Source organism: Ailuropoda melanoleuca, chromosome 1 (assembly GCF_002007445.2).
Source record: "Ailuropoda melanoleuca isolate Jingjing chromosome 1, ASM200744v2, whole genome shotgun sequence".
Classification (NCBI taxonomy): Eukaryota; Metazoa; Chordata; class Mammalia; order Carnivora; family Ursidae; genus Ailuropoda; species Ailuropoda melanoleuca.
In genome coordinates this window covers 34,108,512-34,129,566 of record NC_048218.1, presented here as the reverse complement: position 1 = coordinate 34,129,566, position 21,055 = coordinate 34,108,512, and positions in this window count along the sequence as shown.

Sequence of the window (21,055 nt, the reverse complement as noted above, 5' to 3'; positions counted from 1 at the left end):
TAATACTTGTCTCCTAAAAGATATTGTGAAGTGACATATTCTACTCTTTGTTCTGTAATGTTATGATTGCTACTTTAAATGTCAGATATAATTCACATGTGAACTATCTGAGCCTAGACTTTGTGGGGAATTTTCTAATTACTAGATCATTTTTAATTTGTTATGGGTCTGTTTATACTTTCTATTTCATATCAAGACAGTCTTTGTGATTTGTGTCTTGAACTTGTCCATCTCATTTAATTTAAATATTTTTAGGCTGTAGTTGTTTATAGTATTCCATTACAGTACTTTCAATTTCTATAGAGTAGGATACAATGTTCTTATTTTTTGTAATTACTTTGTTAACTTTTATCTTCTCTTTCTCTTTTTCAGTTTAATTAAAGGCGTGTCTTTTTTTTTTCCAAAAATTTGCTTTGGTTTTAATGATTTCTATTATAATCTTTATTATTTTCTTTCTTATGCATCCTTTGGCTGTAATTTGTTCTTTTGATAATTTCCTAAGGTAGGATCTTTGGTTATTGAGTTTAGATTTTTCCTCTGTTTTAAAGAGATGTTCAAAATTAAAGTTTCCTTCTGGGTACTGTTTTTACTGCGTTCCTTAAATCTTGATATGCTGTTTTCATTTTCCTTTGGTTTAATTTTTTCCTACATTTTTGTGATTTTTTCCTCTTAGTTATTTACTTAGAAGTGCCCCCCCCATTATACATGCATTTCCCTATTTTCCTAATGCTGTTAATTTCTTTTCTTTTTTTTTTTTTTTAAAGATTTTATTTATTTATTCAACAGAGATAGAGACAGCCAGCGAGAGAGAACACAAGCAGGGGGAGTGGGAGAGGAAGAAGCAGGCTCATAGCGGAGGAGCCTGATGTGGGGCTCGATCCCATAACGCCGGGATCACGCCCTGAGCCGAAGGCAGACGCTTAACCCGCTGTGCCACCCAGGCGCCCCCTAATGCTGTTAATTTCTGATTTAATTCTGTTTTGATCAGAAAACCTATTTTGTGATTTCCATCATTTTGAAAATTTACTGAGACTTGTTTTATAGTAGAGCTGTGTTCTATCCTGGAGAATGTTCCATGTGCAGTCTAAAGGAAAAATATTCTGCTGTTGTTTGGAGTATTCTATTGATACCAGTTAGGTCAAGTTGGTCAGCTGTATTGGGCAAATACTCTGTATCCTTGCTTATTTTCTCATGAATTTTCCTATCCATTATGGAGAGTCAAGTATTAAGGTTTCCAACTACTATTGTTTAATTATCTATTTTCCCTGTGGTTCTTTTAGTGTGTGCTTCCTCTAAAATTTGAAGCTCTGTTGCTGTGTACACACATGCTTATATTATTTCTTTCTGATGTATCGACCTCTTGATCATTCAAAAATATTTCTCTGTATGTCTAATGACATATTTGTCTTCAAACATGCTTTACCTAATATTTGTACAGCCATTTAGGCCCCCTTTGCTACTCTTTTGCATGGTTTATATTTTTTCATCTTCTTTTTTTTCAACCCATTTTTTACTTTGAATCTAAAGCATGTCAATTTTAGACAGTATACACTTAGATCTGGCTATGTTTGTTTTTTAATCAGTCTGACAATCTCTGCCTTTTGCTTGGAATGTTAATCCATTTATTATAACTGTAATTATTACTACTGGAGGATTTATTTTTACTATTTTGCTTAGTTTTCTATAGGACAGATGTCTTTTTTGTTTCTCTCCTGTGGTTTCTTTTACATTAGATATTTTCTTGTGGTGCACCAATTAATTCCTCTGTTGGTTTTCTTAAATCATTTTTCAGTTATGTTCTTAGTGGTGGCTCTCTACTGATTACAATAAGCATCTTCGTCGATCTTCTTCAGAATAATACTAAATTAATTTAATAAATTATAGAAACTGGTACAGCTTTAATATAAAGACTCTGGCTTGACATATTTTTCCCCCTTTGTAACTTTAAATGTCTTGTCCTGTTGTCTTCGGCATTGCATATTTCAGTCAAGAATTCTTTGGTCATTCTCTTTTAATAATTTAATTTTGAAGTGTATCTTCAAGTGTGTTTGTATTATAGTCTACTCAGAATCTATTAGATCTCTTGGACTTATTTTACAATTTTCATCAATTTTATACAATGTTTTGCCATTATTTCTTCAATTATTTTTCCTTTCCTCCATTTTCTGTGATTCAAATTATGTATACATGTGATTACATATTGATGGTTAATTTTATATGTCAACTGGATATGGGGTGCCCAGATTAAAACATTATTTCTGTGTGTGTGTGTGAGAGAGAGAGAGAGTGTGTGTGTGTTTCTGGATGAGATTAGCATTTAAATCTCAGTGGACTGAGTAAAGTGAACTTTGAATCTTTGGACTCAGTAAAGTAAATTGCCCTTACCAATATGGGTGGCAAAATTCAATCAATTGAAAACCTGAATAGAACAAAAGGCAGAGAAGGAAGAATCAGGTGGTTTTCTTGGTTTTTTTTTTCTCCTTCCCCCACTTCACTGATTGAGTTAGGACATTTCATCTCATCTTCTCAAGGCCTTAGACTGGGATTCACACCATTGGCTCCCTGGTCCAAGGCTTTCAGACTTGAATTTAAGTCTGGGTGGCTCAGTCCAACTCTTGATAAGCCTCCAACTCTTGATTTAGGCTCAGGTCATGATCTCAGGGTGGTGAGATTGAGCCCCACGTTGGTGTCTGTACTGAGCATAGAGAGTGCTTAAGATTCTCTCCCCCTCTCATTCTGCCCCTCCCCCCTACTCACCTGTATGCTCATTGTCTCAAAAAATACATAAAAATATAAATAAATGAACATATTTAGATAAATATTTACATATTTTATATGCATGTATTTTCACACACACACACATACATTCGTACTGTTTTTATTTCTTTGGAGAACCTTAATACAGCGTAGTAACATCTCTATCCTTAAAATACTGGTTATTTTATTTTCACTATCTGTATCTCTAAGTTTCAGTTCAAATAGTTTCATTTATTGTATCTTTAAGTTACTGATGTTTTTTTCAGAAACATTTAATCAAATATCAATAACACACTGGAATTTTCTTTCAGATAGTGTCATTTCTATCTCTAGAGGTTGGATATGTTGTCTTTTTTCATATTTTTATATATTTTTTCAGTTGACTTTATGTTAGTTATTTTGAAGTTTTCTGCTAATTTTATGATCTCTATCATTTCCAATTTTGTTTCTGATTATGACTTTTTTTCCTCTTTTCTTTAATGTCTAATATTTTTTGGATGATGCACATTGCAATAACATGGTTGGTTGACCATTTGTACTTTTTCTCTCAGCAACCATTATACTTACTTATACCCCAGTTTTTGTTTTTGAGGTTTGCTTTATTATTTGTTAGAGCTGATTAATAGTGTTCTTCACTTTAGGACTAGTTTGGATGTAAATCTTACATGTGAACCTCATGCTATCCCCACTGAAAATCCTTGGTGTTCAATATGGATTCACCCATCTGGCTGATTGGAGCTTAAGTGCCTCTGACATCTGTGAGCTCTGGAAAATTTTCAGCTTGCAGCAATACAGTCATTGTTTGGCACTTACAGTTTCATACTAGGTCTGCATGACGGATCAAAGGGATTCATATCCTCATGGTTTTTTGTTTGTTTGTTTCTTTTTTTCTGGTACTCTGACCACAACTTCCAGCTTCCCTTTATCTGTCTAAATTCTATTCTCTGGCTCCTCTACTCAGAGAGATTGATGTGTTTTGCTTGTAGTCACCCTCCCTTACAAAGTGGTCTAGAAAGCAACTTTAGGAAAAAAGGCAGATCAATCATCAGTATTTCAACTTTGGTTATCTCCTTTAATTTCCATAACCTACAGCTTCTTCTTATTAAGTGTTCAACAATATTTATCTTCAATACTTTGTCTCATGTTTTATTTATCTTTGAAAGGCCAGTTATTTTATCATGACTGGAAACAACTATCTATGTTTTTGTTCATTCTTATGTTAGTCTCACAATATGGGTAATTTGTAAACCATAAAATAATTAGCCCTCTTGATAATATATCTTCTGCAGAATTTTCTAGTTTTTTAAAATTCTTTCTATATTAGATTTTCTCTTCTGTTTAGCAAATACAACAGTTAGTGAATATTAAACAAATATAAAAATCCACTGATATTTTTCTTTGGAAATGTTAATTATTTTATAACTGTAGTTAGTTATAAACTTGAAAGTAAGGTATATTTCTTTTTAATTTTATAATTATTTTTTTCTACCAGTATGTCTTTTTTGCTACTGGCAATAAGGAGTTTCATATATGAGTTGATTATTTAAATTTGACTTTGCTTATTCCAAATACAAGGAAAATGACCAAAATAATTTGTTGAGCAACTGTTTATTAATTTAAAATATTTCTCTTGGGGCAAATGTGTGGCTCAGTCGGTTAAGCCTCCGCCTTCAGCTTAGGTCATGATCCCAGGGTCCTGGGATCGAACCCCATGTCAGGCTCTCTGCTCAGCAGAGAGTTTGTTTCTCCCTCTCCCTGCCACTACCCTTGCTTGTGCTCTCTCTCTCTCTCTGTCAAATAAATAAATAAAATCTTTTAAAGAATAAATTAAAAAAATAAAATGTTTCTTTTTACTTTATATGCAATATATATTCCTGTAAATTTATAAGTCCAGTCTGTTTATTATTTTAGTTATCTAGTAAATGTTAATCAGTTTACTGAAGTTCATCCTACTACTTTAGACCCAAGATAATATGACAGCAGGTAGACTATTTATATCACATGGATATTTAAAATTATAGCTGTATTAACCTAGTTCATATGATCTTAGTTATCTACCATGGTATATTTTGCTCTCTTATGGAATTGAATGAAGGGTTTCAATGCCATTTGCAGCATATAGTTATTTTAACTTTTTTTTTTTTTTACCTTGACTGTCATAAGAATTTTTACCCTGGAGAAACACATGTGAATATTTTTCTTACTATTATCTTGAATAATCATAATAATTTGAAAAAGTTAGTCAATGCTAGCTGAGTAATTCCCTCCTTGCACTGTCCACATTAATGTATCTTGAAAAAGAGCATTCTATCACAGATGTTGATACTTGAAACATGAATTTTTGACCTTTATTTAAGGAACATATGAAATATTCTATCTGATAGAGATGAACATACTCAGATTGTAAGAGGTTCAAGTGCTTTTGCTGACTTTCTCAAACTATGCATCAATTTCTTTTTTAAAAAAAGATTTTATTTATTTATTTGAGAGAGAGAGAGCTCACAAGAAAGAGAGAGAGAAAGAGAGAGAGAACACAAGTGGAGGAGAGGTAGAGGAAGAGGGAGAAGCAGACTGCCCACTGAGCAGGGAGCCCAGCAGGGGGCTCGATCCCAGGACTTAAGATCATGACCTGAGCCAATGGCAGATGCTCAAAGACTGAGCCACCCAGGTGCCCCTATGCATTAATTTCCTAAAGTAGGCTTTCAAGTAACATGTACAAACCATTTGGTCACCTTATTTGGTCATTATGACCAAATACACATGTTTAAAATCATGAGCTCCATAAAATCTTCAAAAATTGTTACCTTACAAATGGGGTATTTTTGGGTGGAAACAATTACACACACACAAATGCATTGTGCTACAAATCTTTAGGACATTAAGGGAATTATAATAAACCTATTTTTGACAGAGTAAAGAATACATTTCTTATTCTAAAATAAAACAATTCGGTTTATTTAGAATCAATATAATGATAGGCACTAAGTAATGACTTAGTGGGTAAAATTTAGTTTGTTGGTGTTTCACTGAAATATTATTTAAAGGATTACTTGGAGCATCCTATAATGAGACCATTTGTTTAGCTTATAAGGAAGAATCCACTAATAATGATGTGGTACCTGTATAACAGAAATTATCTTAGAAAAATTGTAAGAAATCTTATAATTCTGCTTTAGGGTAATATTAGGTAGGTAATATTAGGGTACTAATAGGTAAATGTGTAGTATTGAGGATTCAGGAATTCTCTTTATGATGAGATTTTGGCAAAGCTTTGACCTCTTCCATTCTAAGAATTAGGTCAGGGTGAAAATCAGGGAAGATAAACAGGAATGAGGTGAAGAGTCTACAGAACCCTACTGCTTGATTAATATCGTATATTGAATGGGAGTGAGTTTTAGTCCCATGTATGTACAGACTCATCCAGGAATACAGCAGGGTTCTGAATGATTGCTATAGACTCCTGTTGAGTTTATAATCTGTAAATGTTAAGTGTTCAAGGCATGCTACCTGGCTGTTCTTAAACAAAGTCAGACTTCTATTAGAGTTTAGTTCATTGCACATCATTTAAATTCAATAAACATTTATCAAATGCATTATGTTGCACGTATTAGACTAATGGAAATGTAAAAAAATTTTAAGTCATAATCCATTGTGACCCTTTGTAATTGAAGTGCACTATTGTTCATTAAGGATCAGACTGTTATCAGTGTTTCCCTTTGGTGTTTTATTCATCTATATCACATGAGACATCCTTATCAATGCAGAGAACGGAAAAAGTTAAGTATTCTCTGAGATATATTTATTGTGGAAAGAGTATTTAAGTCTGTAATAACAAGATATTTGTGTATTTTACATATTTATGCTTTAAAAACTATGTAGCAAGCATTACATGTTTTATTTATTTATTTATTTTAAAGATTTTATTTATTTATTCAACAAAGATAGAGACAGCCAGTGAGAGAGGGAACACAATCAGGAGGAGTGGAAGAGGAAGAAGCAGGCTCATAGCCGAGGAGCCTGATGTGGGGCTCGATCCCATAATGCTGGGATCACGCCCTGAGCCAAAGGCAGACGCTTAACCGCTGTGCTACCCAGGCACCTCTGCATTACATGTTTTAAATAACTTTTCCCCACTCTTTGGAGACTTAATTTTAATGTACTGTGTCTGAAGATGATTCAGTATGTCAGAGACCAACACACTAAACTTCCTCATTGTTATAAAAAATACTTGGCTGTATGAAAAAAATATTCGTAAGGGATATAATAGGTAACTTATCTGGGATCTTAAATATACTATAAGAAGTCTTCATGTGAAAAAATCATACTTAGATGATTGATTAATGTTCCTAGAATTAGAATAACAGTTGTTAAGTATAGGAAATACATGTCTAATGGCTGTGGGTAAGGTTAACCCATTTCCACTAAGATAGGAAAAATTTAGTTTTCTGGCTAGAGTTAGTCTACCAAGGAAGCTGCTTCACTGGGCTTTCCTTAGTTCTGCATTTGCACTTTATTCACATTCTTTTTATGATTAATCCTTTATTAAAATGAATATTTTCTGTTTTATAAATTTTAATTTGTAAGTTGTTAATAACCAAATCTTGTCTTGGCCAGCTATTTATGTATGTATGTCTATGACTTTATCAAACTTTGTGTTACTTAGACATCCTTGTATGAACATAGAGCAAGCAGGATATTTACCTTATATTAAGTGCTTTGCATGTCTATTGAAATACTGATTTCCTACTACGATAGAGTAACAAAGAACAAACTTAACTTTTCTCCATTAAGTACAAAAGAGGTGAGTCCTAGGATTGTTTCAGTTTACTCCTGGAAAGCTATTGCAGGCTGCAGGAGAAAAGAACTCAGAGCCCAATTGTCTGACTGAATTTAGGAGCTAAGAGTCCACAGATTGGAGAGCCTAAGGAAGCAAGAATTTGTAAAATAAGTATCAGAGATATAGAATCTGTACACATGAAGCTCAAAAGAACAGCAGAAGGAACCATTTTTATGTCTGGCTGAGATGTGATCTGTATTTGTATGAGAATAAACTACCCAAAGGCAGGGAAGGACTGCCTGAAAGTTGATTGAATCATCCCAAATACTCAAACACGTCTGTGTTCCAACTAGCAAGACTTCTTAATACACACAATGATAAGTGCTGTCAATGGAAGAATATTGCATCATTAGTGGAAATAAATTGCTCTTGATAAAGGCTGTCCTAACTCTACTACCAAAAGCTTAAAAGCAGCCTTTGGAAGAATCAAAACAGTTTCATTGGTTTAATCCCAGAAATGTGCCAACAGTATTTAAAGTAATAAAACAAAATCCAGCGTCTGAGAATGAAAAATTCAGAAAGCACACAACCCAATTTCAAAAAAATAAGAAAGAAAGAAAGAGAGAGAGAAAGAAAGAAAGAAAGAAAGAAAGAAAGAAAGAAAGAAAGAAGAAAAGAAAGAAAGAGGAAGGGAGAATCCAAATAAACAAGAAAACTCATAGTAAAAAGAAAAGCATCAATAGAAATAATCCCAAAATGACATAGATGAGAAAATTGGCAGACAATGATATTGAGTGCTATTATAAACATACTGAAACCTATTACATATAAATATACACTAAAACTTTCTTATTTGTATCAGTATCTTAGGCATCTCCTCTGAGAGCAAAATGTACAACCGATTGCCTACTCAAAGTTTTTACTGCTGTGATCATTCTTATATATATCTTGTTGTAGCACAAGTGTATGTATTTTGCTGGAGATAGACCTAGGAGAGGAATCCATGTGTCTTGAGAAATATGTGTGACAAATTAACATTTCCCTAAAATATTTTCCTGAAAGTTTTTTTGAAAGTGGTATGATAGACAAATCCACTAGTCGCATATGGGAGCTTGTGCTGCGCTATACACTCGCCTAAGTTTTTTTTTTTTTTTTTTCCTTTTCGGTCTTTCTGTTTTCGTCATTCTAACAGGTATATACTTGTACTGTGGTGTGCTTTAATTTGTATAGCTCAGATGACTTAATTAGATTACCTTTTTATGGATATTGTGTATTAGATTTGTGATTCTCTTGTCTGGGTCTTTTGCACCTATTTTCATATTTATTTATTTTCTGGATGTTTTCTTGTTGATTTATAGGTGTTCTTACATATTTTGAATACTATAAATTTTGCTAAAAGTACTGAAAATTTTTCTTTTTTTTAAATAAAGCTTATTTTCAGAGCAATTTAAGGTTCACAGCAAAATTAAAACTCTGGCTGTAACGTATTCAATAGATTTAAACAAATATATAATGATATGTATCCACCATTAGGTCTTATACCAAGTTGTTTCACAGCCCTAAAAAATCTGTGCTCTACCTATGCATGCCTCTCTACTCTACCTCTGGCAACCACTGATCTTTTTACTGTCCCCATGGTTTGCCTTTTCCAGAATAGCTCAGATTTAGAATCATATAGTGTATAGACTTTTCAAATTGGCTTCTTTTACTAGTAATATGCTTATAAATTTCCTCCGTGTATTTTCATGGCTTTATAGCTCATTTATTTTTAGCACTGAATAATATTCTGTTGTCTAGATATACTAAAGCTAATCCATTTACCTGCTGCAGGGCATCTTGTTTGCTTCCAAGTTTTGAATTATGAGTAAGGTGTTTTTACACATCCACACACAGATTTTTGTGGATAAATTTTCGACTTTCTGGGTAAATACTGAGATTCACAATTGTTGCATTGTATTATATGAGTATGTTTAATTTTTGTTTGGTGCTGCCAAACTGTCTTCCAAAGTGGTTGTACCATTTTGCATTGCCTCTGGCAATGAAGAAGATTGCCTGTTGCCTTGTCAGCATTTGGTATTATCAGTGTTCTGGATTTGGGCCATTATAGCAGTAGCGCAATGGTATCTCATTTTTTTGTTTTACCTTGCATTTCTATGATGACATATGCTTATTTGTCATCTGTATATCTTTTGTGAGGTGTTTTTAGGTCTTTGGACCATTTTTAAATGTGATTAGTAGTTTTCTTATTGTTGAGTTTTAAGAGTTCTTTGTATATTTTGGATAACAGCCCTTTATCAGAATTGTTATTCACAAATATTTTCTTCCAGTCTTTGGATTGTCTTCTCATCCTCTTGAAACTGTCTTTCATGCAATAGAAGTTTTGATTCTAATGATTCCAGCTTATCAGTTATTTCTTTCATGGATTGTGCCTCTGCTGTGTATCTAAAAAGGCAACACCATACACAAGGTCATCTAGTTTTCCTCATATTAATTTTAGAAATTTCGTACTTTGCATTTTACATTTAGGTCTATGATCCATTGTGAATAAATTTTTGTGAAAAGTATGAAGTATGTGTCTAGATTAATTTTTTTATATGCAGATGTCCATTTGTTCCAGAACCTGCATTGAAGACATATTTTCTCCACTGTATTGCTTTTGTTCCTTTCTCAAAAAATTATTTGACTATATATGTGGCCCAATTTCTGGGATGTTATTATGTTCCATTGATCTATTCTTTGACCTATATCGAATATCTCTCCATTTAGTTCTTTCACTATATTCATCAGAGTTTTATAGTTTTCCTCATATAAATCTTGAGATTTTTGTTAGATTGGTGCCTAAGCATTTCATTTTTGGGGATGCTAATATAAATGGCATTATGTTTTTTATTTCATTTTCTACTTGTACACTGCTGGTATATAGAAAGGCAATTGATTTAGTATATTATAACTTTATGTTATGTTTATATGTTTATATGTTAACCCTGTATCCCACAACTTTGCTATAATTGCTTATTAATTCCAGAAATTTTTTGTCACTTCTACCAAATGTTCTACATATGGCATCTGCAAAAAAAGACAGTTTTATTTCTTCTTTTCCACCATATAAACCTTTTATTTCCTTTTCTTGTCTTATGGCATTATAAGCAATAACATGATGTTGAAAAAAAGTGGTGACAGGGTCATCTTTACCTTATTCCTGATTTTAAGTTTCTCTAGTTTCTCACTGTTAAGTATGATGCTAGTTGTAGATTTTTGTAGGTATTCGTTACCAAGTTAGAATGTTACCCTCTAACAAAATGAGGGTTTCAGATGGTAGGGGGTGGGGGAAGGGCATAACAGGGTGATGGGTATTAAGGAAGGCACGTGTTGTGATGTGCACTGGATGTTACATGTAACTTATGAATCATTGAACACTGAAACAAAAACTAATGATATACTATACAGTGGCTAACTGAACATAATTTAAAAAAAATGTTACCCTCTATTCATACTTGAGAGTTCTTATCATGATTCAGTATTGGATTTTGTCAAATGGTCTTTCTGCATCTAGTGATATCATCATGTAATTTTTTTTTAGCTTATTGGTATAATAGATTACATTAATTGTTTTTCAAAAACTGACCCAGCCTTGCATACCTGGGATAAATCACACTTTTTCTGTGATTTGTAATTCCATTTGTTTGCACATTGTTGGATTTGATTTGCTAAATTTTTGAGGAGTCTTGCATGTATGTCCATGAGAGATATTGGTATATGGTTTTCTTGTCTATTTCTGTTTTTTGTAATAGAATAATGCAGGTCTCATGGAATAAATTGTGAAGTATCCCTCTCCTTCTATTTTCAGAAAGAGATTGTAGATAATTGGTATAATTACTTTTAAATGTTTGGCACAATTACCAGCAAACCCATCTGGGCCTGGCACTTTCTATTTTAGAAGGTTACTAATTATCGATTTTTTTTTTTTTACTACCTATAGGTCTATTCACATTGTTTTTCTTGTGTGAGTTTTGGCAAATTGTGTCTTCCAAGGAATCGATTCGTTTCATTTAGGTTATCAAATTTGTGGGAAAATAGTTGATCATAATATGCCTTTATTATCCTCTGGAGTCTGTATGGTCTGCAGTGATTTCCCGTCTTTTTTCTAAAATTTTTATCTGACATTTTTGATAATATCCACAATCTCTCATTTCTTAAAATGGCTGAAGGGTTTTAGATTTTATTGATCTTTTTCTTTTTTAAAGCATTTATTTAGGTTGAATTTCTGTATTGATTTTCTATATTCAATTTCATTGACTTCTCTAATTCTTATTATTTCTAGTTTTCTAAGGTGGAAATTTAGATTGTTATTTTTAGGTAGTTCTTTTCTAACATACACATTCAATCTGTAACTTCTTGTAGGCACTGCTTTTGCTGCATCACATCCATTTTGATAGGCTGTGTTTTCATTCACACATAGTTAAAATAATTCCTTTTGTGATTTCTTCTTTGACCTATATATTTAGATATGTGTTTTAAACATATATTTTCAGTTATCTTTCTGTTATTGATTTCTACTTTAATTCCACAGTGGTCTGATAGCAGAGATTTTAGTATTTATATTCTTTTAAATTGTTAATGTATGTTTTTCTGGCCCAGAATATGGTCTGTTTAGTAAATGTTCTTTGTCAGCTTGAAAAGAATGTGTAGTTCACTGTTATTGGAGGAAGTAGTCTATAGATGTCAGTTATTTCCAGTTGATTGGTGGTGTGTTGAGTTCATCTACATGCTTGTGATTTTCTACTTGCTGAATTTATCCATTTCTAAGAGAAGAGTTTCTATTTATTTTTTAATGAGGATTTTTGGTGAGTAACCCTTCATAATTGTAATTAATTTGATGTATCAAACTTTCATTTATGTTTAGTAATTTTCAAAGGTTTGTTCATGAAGATGTTTTTCCATCTTAGCTTCCAGATATATTTTTTTTCAGTTTTGTATTTATTTTTGTATCCTTTAGGTAAATAGCTAGTGGTGCAATTGCTGGATCATAGGATAGTTCTATTTTTAACTCTTTGAGGAACGTCTATACTGTTTTCCAGAGTGGCTGCATTAGCTTGCATTCTTACCAACAGTATACAAGAAATCTCTTTCTCCAAATCTTTACCAACACTTTTTTTCTTTTTGATAATCACCATTCTAATGGATATGAGGTGATAGTGTCTTGTTTTGATTTGTATTTCATAATGATTAGTGATATTAAGCAAGTTTTCATGTACATGTTAGCGGTCTGTCTTCTTTGGAAAATTGTCTATTCAGATCCTCTATCCATCTTTCAAGTAGATTGTTGTTTTCTATTCTTTTTTTTTCTTTTTTGCTATTGTATGTGTTGTTTACATATTTTGGATATTAACTCCTTATTAGATGTAGGATTTGCAAATATTTTCTCCCATTTGAGATGTCATTTTCATTTTATTAGTGGTTTCCTTTGTGTTTAGAAGCTTTTTTTAGTTTTATATAGTCCTGTTTATATTTGCTTTTGTTGCTTTTGCTTTTGGAGTCAGATCCAAAAAACCATCACCAAGACCATTGTCATTGAGCTTACTGTCTATGTTTTCTTCTAGGAATTTTATTGTTTCATGTCTTATATTCAAGTCTTTAATCCACTGTGAGTTAATTTCAGGTATGGTGTAAGACAGTGGCCCAGTTTCATTCCATTGAATGTAGCTTTCCAGTGTTTCCAACACCATTTATTGAGGAGACTGTCCTTTCCCCTTTGTATATTCTTGACTGCTTTCTCAAAATTGACCATTTATACTTAGGTTAATTTCTAGGTTCTTTATTCTGTTACAGTGATCTATGTTTCTGTCTTTATATGAATACCATGCAATTTTGATTACTACAGCTTTGTTATATAGTTTGAAATCAGAAAGTGTGATACCTCCAGCTTTGTTTTTTCTCAAGATTGTTTTGGCTATTCAGGGCTTTTTGTGGTTTCATACAAAGAGATTTTATGATTGTACTGTTTCTGTGAAAAAAGGCCATTGGAATTTTAATAGGGATTACATTGACTCTATAGATTTCTTTGGCTAGTATGGACAATTAACAATATTAATTCTTCTAACCCATGAGCATGGGATATCTTTCTGTTTGTGTCTGCTTTAATTTTTTCATCAAAGTCTTATAGTTTATAGTGCACAGGTTTTTCACTCCCTTGAATTTATTCCTAGGTATTTTATTCTTTTGATGTGACTGCAAATAGGATTATTTTTAAAATTATCATTTCGATCGCTTGTTATTGTATATAGAAACAGACTGTTGTATATTGCTTTGTATACTGCACCTTTACTGAATTTGTTGATTAATTCAATCAGTTTTTGAGTGGACTCTTTCGGTGTGTGTGTGTGTGTGTGTTTAAGATTTATTTTTTTTTATTTTAGCAAGAGAGCACAAGCAGGGGGAGGAGTAGAAGGAAAGGGAGAGAAGTAGAATCCCTGCTGAGCACAGAGTGGAACTGATGTGGGCTGGATCTCAGGACCCTGAGATCATGACATGTGTTGTATGGATGGAGGCTTCTGTGATTTGTCCACAGACAGGCTAGAGTGTTGTCTGGGAGAGTTGTGCTGCTTAAGTGACCTCCAGAGCCTGATTAGTTGACATTAGCTGGACTCCAGGTCAAAATTTGCCCTTCTGGTCTGGACACCAAGAGCTAAAAATTTTGCTTTACATCCCCTCGGGCTCCAGACTGGGCTCCCCAATGCCCTCAGTGAAATCTGGGAGGGGAGACAAGCACACCTAGCTCTGGCTCCTTGAATATGTAAAGACATGGTAACATAGAAACGCAGCCCGCTCCAAACTTCATGTAGGAAAAAGAATGTTTAACTTCAGACCCTGTCATTTGCCACATAAATCTGGTCCTTTGGGGGATGGTCAGTTGGAAGTCTCACCTAAGGGGAGGATGCTCCGCCCAGGCCCCTCAATCCAGACTCCAGCCTGGCTGTCTCCACAGGGCTTCCCCAGCTAATGAGGTTGGATGTTGTTAAGTATCCGATTTGATGTAACTCTGTCTTATTCTTCTTTACTGCTTACTATTGTCCTCATCTATGTGTAGATTTCCCTTTTCTTTTTTCTGTTTCTATTAGATTTTTATATCAATAATGTGTTTTGTCCCCTTTGAAACTGAAACCACAGTTATGAATCTTTTCTTTAGAATATGACCTGAGCCTAAATCAAGAGTTGACACTTAGAACCAACTGAGCCACCCAGGAGCCCCTGTGGTTTTTATATATAATAAATATCATGCCATCTGCAGACAGTAGTTGTTTTACTTCTTTCTTCCCAATTTGGATGACTTTTATTTCTTTTTCTTACCTAGTTTGTCTGGCTAGAATTTCCAACTAGGTTGAATAAAAGTGGCCAGAATAGATATCCTTACCTTCTTCCTGATGTTAGGGAAAAACCTTCCAGCTTTTTACTGTTGTGTATGATGTTATCTGTAGATTTGTCATATATGGTGTTTATTCTGTTATTCTGTTTATTCTATTTTTGTCATCAGTGGATTTTGGATTTAGTCAAATAGTTTTCTGAATCCTTTAAAATGATATGATTTTTATCCTTCATTTTGTTAATGTGATGAATCACATTGATTTTGGACTTTAATGTTTCAAGTTTTTATTTATAGTCTAGTTAGTTAACATATCATGTAACATTAGTTTTGGGAGTAGAATTTAGTGATTAATCCCTTACATATAACACCCAGTGCTCATCACATGTGCCTTCCTTAATACCCATCAACTATTTAACCCATCTTGCCGCCCACCTTCATTCCAGCAACTCTCAGTTTGTTCTTCTTAGTTAAAGACCTCTTTTACGGACTTTGAGCCATACTTCCACCCCTGGAATAAAACTTAGTTGATCATGGTATATGATATTTTCAATGTATTGTTGAATTGGTTTTCTATTAATCTGTTGAGGATATTTGCTTTTATGTTCATTGAGGAAATTGGCCTGTAATTTTCTTTTCTTGTGGTGTCCTTAATCTGGATTTGGTATGAGGGCAACACTGGCCTCATAAAATTAGTTTGGAAGTGTTACCCCCTTTTCTATTTTTCAGGAAAGCTTGAAAAGGATTGGTACTAAATTATTTTAATGTTTGGCAGAATCCCCCAGTGAAAACGTCTGGTCCTGGCCTTTTTTTTTGTGGGGAGGTTTTGATAACTGATAAAATCTTATTGGTAATAAATCTGTTCAGATTTTCTTTTTCTTCATGATTCAGTCTTGGTAGGTTGTATACCTCCAGGAATTTATCCATTTCTTCTGTATTGTTCTATTGGTTGGCATATAATTGTTTATGGTAGTGACTTATGATCTTTTGCATTTCTGTGGTATCATTTGTAACATCCTCACTTTCATATTTAACTTTACTTGAGGCCATCTTTTTTCTTTGTGAGTCTGGCTAAAGTTTGCCAATTTAACCTTTCGGAAATGCTAGCTCTTAGTTTCATTGATCCTTTCTATTGTCTTTTTGGTCTCTATTTCATTTATTTCATTTCTGATCTTAGGTTTCTCCTCTTTCTATTAATTTTGGGCTTTGTTGTTTCTAATTCCTTGAAGTATAAATTTAGATTATTGAGATTTTTGTTTCTTGGAGGTAGGTATTTATTGCTATTAATTTCCCTCTTAGAATTGATTTTGCTGCATCCCATAAATTTTGTTATAGTTCCATTTTCACTTATCAAGGTCTTTTTTTATTTCTCTTTTTTTATGGACACCTTGGTTGTTCAGTAGCTTAATCTTCACACATTTCTGAATTTTTTCTTTTTTTTTGGTTATAGATTTCTAATTTCATACCTTGTGGTTAGAAAAGATGCTTGATATGATTTCAGTCTCCTTAAATTGTTAGACCTGATTTGTGGTCTAATAAATATATGATGTATACTGTTGAATGCTCCATGTGTATACAGCCGTTTGGGGGGGAAATGTTCTATATAAAACATATTCTATATAAAATATATATTTTACATGTGTGTGTATGTATATATATAAAATATAGAAAACTACAAAAAAAGTTTATATAAGTGTATATATATACATACACACACACACACACATATATATAAAATTTTAAGCTGATGTTTCCTTATGGATTTTCTATCTAGATTATCTCTCCTTTGATAAAAGTGGGATATTAAAATCCCCTATAATTGAATTCCTATCTATTTTTCCCTTTAGGTTTTTTAATATTTGCTTTTTACATTTAAGTCCTCCTATGTGCAGTGCATAAATACTTACAAATGTTATAACTTCTTGTTGGATTGATCTGTTTATTATTATATAATGCCCTTAACTGTCTCTTCTTATAGTCTTGGTTTTAAAGTCTATTTTGTCTGATACAAGTATAGCTGCCCTGGCTTTCTTCTGGTTTCCATTTGCATAGAACATCACTCCCCCCCAATTCAATATCAGTCTGTGTGTGTTCTTGAATCTGAAGTCAGTCTCTTGTAGGTGATATACAGGTAAGTCTTGTTTGTTTTAATCTATTCAGTCATTCTATGTCTTCTGATTAGAGAATTTTATACACTTACATTTAAGATAATTATTGATAGGTATGTACTTGTTACCATTTTGTTAATTTTTTTCAGAATGTTTTGAAGTTTCATTCCTTTTTCTCTTGTTCTCTTCCTTTGTGAGTTTGACGACTTTCTTTTGTGGTATGCTTAGTTATCTGTTGTGTATTTCTTATAGATGTTGCTTTGTGGTTAGCATGAGGCTAACATGTAACAACCTATATTTAGAGCAGTCCATTTTAAGTTAATAAATGAAGTTTGAATGTGTTCTAAAACTCTACATTTTCACTTTCCCCATCCATGTTTTATATTTTTGATGTCACAAGTTACGTTATCTATATATTTTAACTATTATAGTTACTTTTGCTACTTTTGTCTTTTATCTTTCTTACTAGCTTTATAATTGATCAATCTACTATCTTTATTTCATATTTATCTTCACTGATGAGATTTGTACTTTGATGTTTTCTTGTTATTAATTAGCACCCTTTCTTTTCAACTTATATAAGACACTTAAGCATTGTTTGTACAGCCAGTTTAGTAATAGTGAACTGTAGCTTTGCTGGTGTGGAAAACTTTCATCTCCTTCAGTTCTCTTTTTTTCTCTTTTCCAAATTTTTATTTAAATTCCAGTTACCATACAGTGTAATATTAGTTTCAGATGTAGAATTTAGTGATTCATCACTTACATACAACATCCAGTGCTCATCGCAAGTGCCTTCCTTAATCCCCATCACCTATTTAAGGCATCCTGCTGCTAACTTCCCCTGCAACAACCCTCAGTTTATTTTCTATAGTTAAGAGTCTGTTTTCTGGTTTACCTCTCTTTTTTTCCCCCTATGATCTCTCCTGCAGTTCTGAATGATAAGTTTCTTGGTAGAGTATTATTGATCAGAAGATTTTTCCTTTAATATTTTGTTTTCTGTCAGCACTTTGAATATATCATGCCCCTCCTTTATGGCATGCAAAATATCTGCTGAAAAATATGCTGATAGTCTTATAGACATTCCCTTATGTGGTTCCCTTGTGATGTGGTTTTGGAATATAGGTGAGGTCCAGAGCTGATGACCAAAAAGAATTCTTGAGACGTCTTTGGTGCAAAATGTTGGCTTATTAAAGCACGGGGACAGGACCCGTGGGCAGAAATAGCTGCTGTGCCGGGGTCTTGAGGAGTGGCTGATGTCCCACCCAGAAGTGAGGGGTAGAGGGAGGTTGCAGGCTGTCAGCTTGTGCTTTGCCTTCTGATCCCACATCACTTGTATATAACACATTTTTTATTATTGATTTTAAGATTCTTTGTTTTTAGCTTTTGACATCTTAATTATAATGTGCTTTGGTGTCTCTTTGAGTTCCTGTTATTTGAGTCTCTCAGCGCCTTCTGGATTGGGATGTCTGCTTCTTTCCATATGTTAGGGAAGTTTTCTGCGTCCCTTTCTATGTAGTATCTGTTTAATGAAAACGTTCATCTGCTTGATGTTATCCCATAAGTCCCTTAAGCTATATTCACTTTTTAAAAATATTATTTTGCTGCTCTATTTGGGTGAGTTCCTTTTTTCTGCTTCATCTAGCCTGTTACTGAACCCCTCTAGTATGTTTTTGTCTCCAGTTACTGCATTCTTCAGATCTGTGATTACTATTTGGTGCTTTCTTATATTTTCTATTAGTTTGTTGAATTTCTCACTGTGTTCATCTGTTCTTTTTCCAAGTTTGGTGAGCTACTTTGTGACCATGACTTTGAACCCTTTATCAGGTAAATTACTTTTCTCCATTTTATTACTTTTTTCCTTAGGTTTTATCTTATTTCTTTTAGAACATATTCTTCTGTTTCCTTATTTTGCTTGACTTTTTTGTATTTTTCTATATTTTAGATGAAAAAGCTACCTTTCCCTGTTTTGAAGGGTTAGTCTTGTATAAGAGATAAGCATTACCTTCCAACCCTACCTTAGTTCTTGTTTGTCTTTGAAACCTTTCTGATTGCTCAAGACGCCTATTTAATAGCTATCGGTAGTTAAGTATGTGCCAAGATCTGCCAGTGTCCCAAAGCAAAAGATCTCATTCAGCACCTAGGTTCAGGCTGATTGGAACCCAGACCTTTATACAGCAGCTTTTAAAGTATGCAAATATATATAGTCCTGTGGGACTCAAGCATAAGCCCTGCTGGCCACCAGTCTGGAGTTGTCCCTTGAGTGACAGTTCCAAAAATTGTGGCCCCATATAAGTGCAGGAGCTATAGCAAAAGGAGAGTGCAAAATTGGCATCCTTTAGCCTATATTCCCTGAGAGCACCTCTGTAGGCCTCTAAAATTGTGCCATGCCAGAAGTCTGCCCCTTGGGCCAAAGCTCCTGGGCAAGGAAATTGTCTTTTTTTCTCAGAAAGACCAGCAGTATATTTCAGTCTGCTACCTGTATGATGCTCTGGGGTGAAAATCAGCCAAGAACAGTCTCTCCAATTTTAACAGTTCCACAGGACCCAGGAATTCAAGTTCACTTGGCCTCCAGAGATAGGTACTCAAGTGGTATCTCCTAGGCTGCAGCCACAAAAATGTAAAAGATCCCCTCCAGGAGATCGTGGCACTATTCAGTATGGCAGAAAGATAACAAAAAGACGGCACCTAGTGAGAGAAAAGCAAAAAAACAAAACAAAACAAAACAAAAAAAGAAAAAGAAAAAGAAAAAAAAAACTCCTATCTGCTTTTGCAGGGTGTGGGGTTCACAGTGCTTGGACAGACAAAATCTGACTTGTATATGCCTCCCTGGATGAGACTAATTGAAAAGCAAAGGAGGAGTGCTCAGAATGCAGGGCCTCCTTCAAAGTTTCTTGGCTAACAGTGGCCAGATTCTTACTGCAGCTCAAGGTTCTCATCTAAGGAGTAAATGTTTAAATTAAGAAAAGCAGGCACCTGCGGTGGTCATGTACTTCACGAACTCCTTGCCTCCTTGTTTTGTTCTTGCACTTGGTGTATTGCTAAGACCCCAATAAAAGTGCAGACAAAGCTTGGCTCGAGGCCTTTCACCACTAGACTGGTCCCCAGGCCTCTCCTTTCTTCTAGTAAGATGTCTGGAGTCATCTTTTCATTTGCCCTCTCAGGGCTTGCTGGCCAAATCCAACAGCAAGGTAGAAACAGAGATCTCAGGGTAATATCCCAACAGGCCCCTGCCCTTTTAGCTAATGCTTTAAGATTAGAAAATCTATTTCAAATAAAGTCTGGGTACTTTTCAAAATGGCTGCTCCTAGCTGGGCCCTTAGGTGAGTGAATCTGTGTGCAAGCCTGCTAGGTCTCGTGGACTTGAACCCCTTTGGTTTTCAAAGTCAGATATTTGGGAACTTGTCTCTCAGTTACAGGACTGACATAGGTTATAAATCTGCAATGAGAAATTCTAGGTTTGTGAGTTCCTTCTCCATTGTAGGTTGCCATGCTATGGGTGGGTTTTATAACAAGACGGTATGTCAAGGTATATTTCCTACTCACCTTGATGTGGCCCTTTTTTCATTTGCTGATGTGAAGGAGCTGCTCAGCTTGTTTTCAGGCATTTATATTTTTCCAGAGGAAATTGTTCTATATGTAGCTGTAGATTTCATGTGTCCATGGGAAAAGGTGAGTTCAGGGTCTTCTTATGTTGCCATCTAGGACTATTTTCAAAGGTATTAAATTATCCTTCATTTTTAAAACTAATTTTGGTATAATTTTTCTGTTTCATAGTCTTTCTTTCAGCACATTGAATATGTTATTCCAACTGTCTTTGGGTTCCTTGATTTTTGAAGAGCAAGCTATATTAACCTCATTATTGATCTCCTATATATTACTTTTCTTGTTTTCAAGATGAACTCATTTTTTTTTTGTTTTTCAACAATCTATGATGTACTTAGATGTGAACCTCACTGATTTTTTTGAATATGTGGATTGATGTTTTTCATCAGATTTGGAAAGCTTTGGACATTATTTCTTCACAACCTCTTTCTTCCCATTTGTCCCCCTCCT